We start from the raw sequence: 9,862 nt of genomic DNA, 5'->3' as shown, positions 1-9,862 counted from the left end.
TCAAACACAGACAGACATACCCTTAAGACAGGATTTGTAAAGGAAAAGACAATGGGGAGACTTTTCCATTTTCCTTTGACCTTGCAGAGAAAACATTTGGTCAGTTTGGGAATCAAAAATGGTTTCAGGTCGGTTTTCCTGTGCTGATCTATGTACGTGCTTGGTTGGTACATTTGTGAGCATTTATTATATATCTAAGACTTTAAAATTCTTACCACAATTGTTATAAGAATTTTAAAGTCATATATATATATTAGATGTTCATAAACATACCAAGCAAACAGATACAATATGTAAACCACATGTCTAAAACCCACAAAAAAGTCCTGAAACCATTTTCTCTCTCCCAAAATGACCTCAAATGTTTCGGTGGAAGGAAATGGGAAATCTCCCCTTTGTCTCTTTCACAAATCCTGTCTTAAGGGCACATTTAAGATATGAACAAGGTGTGAGCCTGGGACCTGGCACCTGGATTCAGGAATGGAGTAGTTAGCATAACAAAAGAGTGGCCAGGATGCCCAGGTAATCCAGTCAGGTAACCTGGCAGACAGGAAGAATCAAGACATCCAGATTTCTGCCCCTTCTCTGATGCATTAAGAGGGTGGTCTTGGGCCACACCCCTTCTGTGATGTATGTATGATGTTTCTGGGGGTGGTCTTGGACTCCAGGGCGGGCGGGCAATTTAAAACTCCTGTGGGAAGCTGTTGTGCAACAATAAAGATCGTGGTCTACTGACCGCTGTTTTGCTCCAAATTACTTGACTGGAATTTTCTTCTTTTACTGTCCTCATGGACCCACGAGGGACTTGCACCCCGACGAGCTGGGCTCTTGAGTAGCCTCTCACTCCAGAATTTATCCTTATCAATTTTGTATTGAAAGCCACTTAATTAGATTTTAATTTGATCCTGACTTGTTTTTAGGAGGTAATTTAATTATTGTTTGATTTTATATTAATGTTATATATTTGATGTTAGCCGCCCTGAGCCTGGTTTCGGCTGGGGAGGGCAGGATACAAATAAAAGTTATTATTATTATTATTATTGGAACATGACAAAGGAAAAAAAGACATTTATCAATTTGAAAACGATCATGATCCATGCAGGTAAGATGAGATGAGGAGCTCAAATCCTATCCTCATAACGACCCTCTAAGGTAGTTCAGGTTGAGAAGAGGAGAGTTGCTTAAGGTGCAGAGATATCGTTCCAGGTATCCCTGGTCTTCTTCCCACACACTAACCGCTACTCCACTCTGCCTTTCTCGGTGGTGTTTTGCACCAGCTCTTTCCTCCCTGCATACTTTCTGGTCTTTCGTTACTGTCTCCCCTGCTGTCAAAATTTAGACTGCGAGCTCTTGGGGCAAGGACCGACTGTCCTTGTTTTATGTGTGTTGTTCTGTTTATACTACATAAATCTCCCAGTATCTGCTGAGGGGATGGATAGCTGGAACCCAAGAAATGGCTGTCTCAGTGATGACAACCTTTTCCCAGCCCAGGGGGTCATATTTCATCTGGAGAAACAAACAAAGAAAACCGTAGAGTCAGGAATAGAAATTGCCCTTAGGAATAGAGATTTCTCCAGGGGATACAGTTCTGAACAGCATGAAGGCCCTGGCTGTGTTGTTTCGCTGATGAGGAAGAGACGGGGAAGAGGAGATGCAGATGGCAACTTCTTGTTTTGTGAACCTTAAAAATCGGACTCTCGGGGGGGGGGGGCGTCCCCATTCCGGCTGTAGATTTTCTCAGGGGAAGGACCTGCCAGATGGGATTTGTCCACTCTAGAGAATTCAGCTCTGGAGGGAATCTGCATGAAGGGGAACTCCTGAAAAGAGAAGCAGACCAAGATGCAGCTGTTTTTAACGAGGAACATCTGGCAGTTCTGTTTACTCGGCAACGGAGAAAAAGTGCAATGCCCCATCTCGGTCAATTCTGTGGAATTTTGAAGTCATAAACAGGGTAAGGTCATCCAAGATCATGAAGTACAGTGGCACCTCGGGTTACAGACGCTTCAGGTTACAGACTCCGCTAACCCAGAAATAGTACCTCGGGTTAAGAACTTTGCTTCAGGATGCGAACAGAAATCACGCGGCGGCAGCAGGAGGCCTCATTAGCTAAAGTGGTACCTCAGGTTAACAACAACAACAGTTTCAGGTTAAGAACAGACCTCCAGAACGAATTAAGTTCTTAACTCGAGGTACCACTCGAGGTACATGCTTGGTATTCCACCAACTGCTTAGTTGCATAGCGTTTTAGGTCCCTGCTTAGTTTCCTGTTTTTACCAGCTCTGTGCAGGCATCTCAAGGCAGTTCAGAACTGGTGCAGAATGGCAAACGTGGTGCAGAATTCAGATTCTGTAAAACCTAGTGCTTCCCCAGATGAACTGTTTCTTCATCCTTATTTGCTTGCACAAAACTTATGCGGGCATCAGACTATGTCTGGTATTATGCTGTGGGTTAAACCACAGAGCCTAGGACTTGCCGATCAGAAGGTCGGCGGTTTGAATCCCCGTGACAGGGTGAGCTCCCGTTCCTGCCAACCTAGCAGTTCGAAAGCACGTCAAAGTGCAAGTAGATAAATAGGTACCGCTCCGGCGGGAAGGTAAACGGCGTTTCCGTGTGCTGCTCTGATTTCGCCAGAAGCGGCTTAGTCCTGCTGGCCACATGACCCAGAAGCTGTACGCCGGCTCCCTTGGCCAGTAAAGTGAGATGAGCGCCACAACCCCAGAGTTGTCTGCGACTGGACCTAATGGTCAGTGGTCCCTTTACCTTTACCTTTACCTTTGCAGAGTGGTAACACAATGAAGATCATTCGTCCTGATTTGCCTGTGGCCTCTTCCTCCACACCTGGTTCCTTCCCCCGGGAGGCAGTCGCCATCTCTTTGAGCCTCTGTTCCCCCGTCTTAGCCCCCATAGCTCCATGTCACCCTCCTCTTCCCCCTTCCTGTCCTTCTTATGTAAACCATTGTGCACTTGAAGATTTTAATGCTGTTTAATGTTTTGTTGGTTAATTTTATTGCGTGCATCTGCTTGAAGTGACTAACATGCGCTGGGCTTGCTTGGCTGTGGGGGGTAGAAATTCCATAATTTTTTAATTCTTTGGGGGCAGAGTTTGCACAGCCCCAAGTTCAATACATCTTATGCATGGAAACAAAAGTCCAGAAACTGTTAGTAGCTGAATCTGGCCATTACCCGCCAATCTACCGGGACATTCGCAGGGAAACCAAAATGCTTGTTTACAAAGCTATTGTACCACCAACCTTACTATATGCTTGTGAAACATGGACCACTTATAAACACCATCTCCAATTCCTCGAAAGATTCTATCAATGGTGTCTCTGAAAAATGTTACACATCACTTGGGAAGACAGGCAAACTAATACCAGAAGCAAAGTTCACCAGTGTCGAAGCAATGATTCTTCAACATCAACTTCGTTGGACTGGTCATGTTGTTCGGATGCCTGATGATCGTCTTCCAAAGCAACTACTCTATTCCGAACTTAAAAAGGGAAAGCGTAATGCTGGCGGTCAACAAAAGAGGCTTAAAGCCTGTCTCAAGGCAAATCTTAAAAAATGTAGTATAAACACCAACAATTGGGAAACACTGGCCTGCGAGCGCTCCAGTTGGGAAACAGCCTTGACCAAAGGTGTCCTGGGCTTTGAAGACACTCAAACTCAGGACGCAAGGGAGAAATGTGCGAAGAGGAAGGCACGCTTGGCAAACCCACACCGGGATCAACTCCCGCCCGGAAACCAATGTCCCCACTGTGGAAGGACGTGTGGATCCAGAATTGGCCTCCACAGTCACTTATGGACTCATTGTTAAAACTGTGTTTATGGAAGACAATCTTACTCGGGTATGAGGGATTGCTGATGATGAAGGAGAAGGAGAAGGAGAAGAAGAAGAAGAAGAAGAAGAAGAAGAAGAAGAAGAAGAGATGGGTGGGACCCTGGGAGACCCCATAAAAGGGCTGGTCACGCAGCCATCTTCCCTTCTTCTTCTTCGCTTTATACCATCTTGCTATTATTTTGCTCTCTGCTGGCTCTCGGCCAGCAGCACATGGGCTCAGTCCCCATATGGGACTGAGATTGTCTTTTCATGGAAGACAATTTTATTCAACTACGAATGATCGCCAATGTTGAATCTTGGGGGCTAGCCTTAAAACTAGCCTGTCCCAGTTTGGGTGTTACAAATCTGAATGACCCTTCTCTGAGCCCCACATCTCTGTATAACTAGCTTGGGTTTGTCTCTCACTGTCTTAACTGTCTTCACAGTCTTAATTGCAGCAAATGTTATTTTGGACTTTCCGCGGATCTGCATTTGCTCTCACTGAACTTTAAAGAGTAGGTTTCCACAGTGGAGCCACTGGGACTTTTTAGTTTAGAGAAAAGGCAAGTAAGAGGCAACATGGTAGAGGTTTATACAACTATGCTTGACATGGAGAAAGTGTGTCAGGGGGCTGCTACCGGAACAGGGGAGGGAGGCATGGGAATACAGAGAGGTGCCCACGCTTCTGAGCAGCAGCTCCTCCTTCAATGATGGGGAAAACCACACCTCCAGTGGAGCAGAGGGGGAGTGGGAAAGCCAAGCGAGGGGAGGGCTACTGAGAACCCAGTGCTATCCCAGAGGACCTGTTTATTCATCCTTATTTGCTTGCACAAAACTTATGCGGGCATCAGACTATGTCTGGTATTATGCTGTGGGTTAAACCCGGAAGTAATGGAGTGTGTTACTTCCGTGTTTCACCGCTCGTGCACGCGCAGATGGTCAAAATGATGTCACGCGCATGCGCGGAAGCGGCGAAACGCGACCTGGGCACGCGCTGTTGCATCTTACGTTCTGTTCAGGATGCGAACGGGGCTCTGGAACAGATCCCGTATGCATCCTGAGGTACCACTGTATTGCTGTTTCATCCGATGCCTAAGCCAAAACTACTCACATGCTGTAACCAATAAAAGCTGTGGCCTAATTTTGCCCATTAACCTAACATAATGTGTCTTATTATACTCCTATGCGGGTGGCACTGTGGGTTAAACCACTGAGCCTAGGACTTGCCGATCAGAAGGTCGGCGGTTCGAATCCCTGCGACGGGGTGAGCTCCCGTTGCTCTGTCCCTGCTCCTGGCAACCTAGCAGTTCAAAAGCATGTCAAAGTGCAAGTAGATAAATAGGTACCACTCCGGCAGGAAGGTAAACGGCGTTTCCGTGTGCTGCTCTGGTTCTCCAGAAGCGGCTTAGTCATGCTGGCCACACGACCCGGAAGCTGTACGCCGGCTCCCTCAGCCAATAAAGCAAGATGAGCGCTGCAACCCCAGAGTCGGCCACGAGTGGACCTCATGGTCAGGGGTACCTTTACCTTTTTATGCGGGTGGCGGGTCCTCGACTCACAACAGGAGGCTGGACTAGGTGGCCCGTGGTCTGATCCAGCAGCCTCTTACGTTATTGGAAACCTGCCCTTTGCATTTGTGTTTCCCCCCAAGCAGCAAGTCCTCAAATGGTGTCAGGAGCTGGGTGGCCAGCTCCTTAATTTGCATCGCTGACAGAAGGCTGCTTAACTGATGTAAATAAAGCCACCCCACCCTCAGGCCATGGAGCTTAGTGTGAATCTGTTCTTCATTACTGTAAGTAATAAAAATCTTTCTGCCTCCACTCATTTTCATGCAAACAACTTCGGGGAAAAGATCCCTTACCATTTTTAAAATTTATTGGATGGCACCAGATGCCTACAGCGTGAGTTATTCTTCCTTCCTCTCTCTCCAGAGTGTTTGTTGATGGGAATTAATATCCCTGCCTTTTCAAGTTTGGGAAGCTGGACCGGCCACTGCAAAAGGGCTAGTTTTTAAAAGCCAATTGGTCGGTAGCAAAGGATGAGCTAGAAGGACGTGAGAGGCCAAACTGTGGCTTGAGCCAAGAAAGACTGAAAAGCCACAAGATTGGTAAGAATCAGAGGACATCCAGGTCAGCCGCGGACAAATGGCGGATGACAGAGACTCAGCCTGAGTGCCTTTGAGGCCTCAGAGAGAGCATCCTTCGACACTGCTGGACCCTTCGGAATCCGAACTTTTCCTTTCAGGCTTTCTGGAGAAGGCGCTTTGTCCATGCTCCCTTCCTGCCACTTCACAGCTATTGGGCCGCTCAGGACAATTGTCCCGGAGGTCCTCTGCCTTGTTTCTTGTTTGGCATACAGTGGCGCTGTGGGTTAAACCACAGAGCCTAGGGCTTGCCGATCAGAAGGTCGGCGGCTCGAATCCCCGCGACAGAGTGAGCTCCCGTTGCTCTGTCCCAGCTCCTGCCAACAGCATTTTGAAAGCACATCAAAGTGCAAGTAGATAAATAGGTACCACTCCGGCAGAAAGGTAAATGGCGTTTCCATGCGCTGCTCTGGTTCGCCAGAAGCGGCTTAGTCATGCTGGCCACATGACCCGGAAGCTGTACGCCGGCTCCCTCTGCCAATAAAGCGAGATGAGCGCTGCAACCCCAGAGTCGTCTACGACTAGGCCTAACGGTCAGGGGTCCCTTTACCCTTTACTTTAAGGTTGGTAGTGCAATAGCTTTGTAAAGAAGCATTTTGGGTTTCCTGCGAATGTCCCGGTCCTCAAACACTCTGCACTTCAATCAGGAGAAAGCCGCACTCGCAGAGCTCAGGCGATGCTGGATTTCGGCATCAGTGTCGGCCCTTGTGAAAAGCTAGGAGGTGTGATTGGCACTTTCCAACGTTACACCACTGAGTTGGATTTGTGCTGCTGCAGAGGGGTTATTTTGTGCTCATTGGCGCAGCACTTTGGTTTTTTGGATGTTGAGCTTTTGCAAGATGTACACACACACCATGTTTGTGAGAAACAACATGCAAGAACACATTATATTAGGGGGAACTGCTTGCAAAAATGTGCACTTTGGTCAAAAACAGTATACAAAAATGTGTTTATGGGGGAAAGTCACACTAAAATGCTGAATAACTTTGAAGACGACTTTAAATTTATTTATTTTTTTAATCACCAATTGCTGTGAAAATGCGAAGAACTGAATTTTAGAAAGAAACAATGAGAATTTGAGGGGGTTGAAACAGACAAACCTTTCCGTCCCCCCTCAAGGGCTATGCCCAAGTCAGTGGGCATTTGAAAACTCACCAATTCTCGTGGTTTGATGGGCAAGCCCTCCTGCCTTCTCAGCTGCAGCAAATGAAACCCCTTCAGCTGACATCGTCAGAGCTCCTCCGAGATTCTCCGGGGAAAGGAACACCTAGTTTTCATGAAGACACCACAATAACAATGAGATGGGTAAAAACAAAATAAAAAAAATTCCTTCCAGTAGCACCTTAAAGACCAACTAAGTTAGTTCTTGGTATGAGCTTTTGTGTGCATGCACACTTCTTCAGATACACATGCACACGAAAGCTCATACCAAGAACTAACTTAGTTGGTCTTTAAGGTGCTACTGGAAGGATTTTTTTTTTTTTTTGTTTTGTAATGAGATGGGTAATTCACAGGGTACCCTGGCTTGGGTTATGGGACTGGTTTGTGTCAGGATATGCTTGCTCGGGTAGTCCTAAGTGGGCAGCAAGGACATTGATCTCACCATACCTGGATGTAGAGGTAACGCTCCACTTTGCGAAGGCAAACCTCGCACCAGATGTGCAACAGTATGTCAAGGAACATTACGCCTGCTTTCCCTGACCTTTTGCCTTCTTGGCTAGAAAACAGGGTTTCCCCCCTGACCTTTTGTCCTCTCACAATTTGTTTGTTAAACATATCGCTTGGCTGGAGCATGACGGGGGACACAGACGTCATCAAGTATCGGGGGAACATCTGAGGGAAACACCTGCTGACACATGTATTTGCTAACACTGGAAATGTGCTTAGATGGAAATATGTTAAGTTCAGGGTGGTTTCGCTACTGTTTCCAGTTGTTGATTTCTGCTAATAAAAGGAGCCTCTGCAGAGCTAGCCGGCAGCTTGCTTGGAGCATGCTTGCCTCAGATGACCCAGGCAGACAGGAGATTCACAGGGGCCAGCTAGATGCCCTCATGGGAAACCTTCAAGCAGGACCCGGGTGCAAGAGCCATTCTCCCCTTCTGTCATCTCCACCCACTGGCATTCTGGCATGCTTGCTTGGGGAAAAGCCTTGCTTAACCTCAGGGGAAGGGATCGCTGCTCTGCTGCTACTTATCAATGAATAAACATTCCCCAAAGGCAGTTCCGCCCCCACCGCCTGCGTTGATGTAGATGGGAGCACAAAGAAGCCCAAGCCCTTGTAAATCACACACTTTATATTTAATACAGTGCAACAAAAATAGTTAAGAATGCAAGAACTTTTACAGATTAAAAAAATAGTTTTTAAACCATCTGATGGAAATACATTAAGTTCAGGGTGGTTTCACTACTGTTTCCAATTGTTGATTTCTGCTAATAAAAAGAGCCTCAGCAGAGCTAGCCGGCAGCTTGCTTGGAGCATGTTTGCTTCCGCCAGCTCACCAGCATTACCAACACCTGTCTCTTGTCCATCGCTTCACCTGGATACAAACATTGGTCCCCACCCTGTTTATGCTTCTCTAAGTGTTTTTTTTTTAAATCTGTCGTGAATCTTCCAACATTCAGGTTTGTTGGATTTCATGGAAAGTGCTCTCATTTAATCACCAGAACAACTCTTTGAGATCGGTAATACTGAGAAGCAGCAACTGGTCCCCATCAGCTGAGCTTCAGGGCTGGCTAGGGATTTGAACCCGGGTCTCCCAGGTCCTAGTCCAGCTCTCTAACCGCTATGCCACACTGGCTCTTTCATGTAGCCTGGTATCAACTAGACCTGGTATAAGGGAGCTTCCCATGTTCCTATATTAAGAACAGATAAAGTGAGGGAAGGGATACTTACTAGCTGTTGCCAGGAAGATCGGGATCTGTTGGGGCAAGGAAGAGATGCATGTCCTTCTGCTTACATTTGTGTAGGTGGAAGGCTAACCATTCTCTCTTCCAGTCCGGCTTTGGGTCTTGCAACTTGGAGAGACAACGGAGATCAGCTGCCAAAGCACTTTCATCCAAAATTTGCAACTTGCACCATTACTGGTGTGTCTGGTCCAGAATGTCCGGTCAACATCCACTCATCAGGACGGCGACAGCTGCCACCTCACTGGTACTGTCTGTATCCGTCGTCCACAAGACCTTCTCCTGGTGCAGCGGAAGTTGTGTCTCATGCCCCAAAGCAACAGGGTAGCCCAGGGTAGCTGAGGGCACCGATCATGCAAGAGATCCCTCCAACAGAGGAAGCCATGAATTGCCAACACAGAGTGGACGTGCTATCCCAGAGCCACAGACAAAGTCAAGGGGGAGTAGAATAAAATTGTTGCGTTGGAAGGGACCCAAGGACCGCCGAGTGCAACCCCCCACAATGCTGGAATTTCAGCTGAAGCATCCCTGACAGATGGTCACCCAACCGCTGCTTATGTGCTGGGCCTGGGGGGGGGTAACCTGAGTGACGCGGTACAGGTCCGGTCCCGAATCCAAGGGTTCCATGAGGAGTCAGTCCGACGGGGCCAAGGCAGGAAACCAGGTACAGGATCTCAGGCAGGTTCTAGCAAACATCAATGTTTCTCCTGCAACCTGGGGCGGGGTCCGATGGCCTTTTATCTCTGTCGGGGTAATGGCCTATCCTGATCCCCCGACGACTCACCTCCCTGTTTCGCCTGAAGGCGAGCACTCCTCCTGTGAGTACTCAGGTCTCTCCTTCTCTCAAACCTCAGTCTCTGCAGCTCGGGAGACGTCGGTGGGTTACTAGACCCAGGGGCCGCCTCAGCCTCCCTGACCCAACCGGTAGCAGAGCAGCTGTAAGTGATGGCCCAGCTGGAGGCAACGAGGGAATCTCTGCATCTGGAGCCAGGGCA

The 9,862-nt window shown here is 47.8% G+C and overlaps 1 long non-coding RNA gene across 1 annotated transcript; it reads right to left on the bottom strand.

Moving 5' to 3' along the window:
• Positions 1-1,121: 1,121 nt before the first annotated feature.
• On the bottom strand, positions 1,122-9,003 carry LOC310851839. The gene is made up of 3 exons (XR_014567867.1): positions 8,857-9,003; positions 7,119-7,230; positions 1,122-1,817 (listed from the first exon to the last, which is right to left on the bottom strand). It is a non-coding gene; the product is annotated as an uncharacterized lncRNA (long non-coding RNA).
• Positions 9,004-9,862: the final 859 nt, after the last annotated feature.

The sequence above is a fragment of the Podarcis gaigeae genome (genome assembly GCF_964106915.1).
Source record: "Podarcis gaigeae genome assembly, chromosome: 8".
In the NCBI taxonomy this organism is placed as follows: domain Eukaryota; kingdom Metazoa; phylum Chordata; class Lepidosauria; order Squamata; family Lacertidae; genus Podarcis; species Podarcis gaigeae.
Note: the sequence above shows the minus strand (reverse complement) of the source record. Positions and strands in the feature narration are given on the sequence as shown.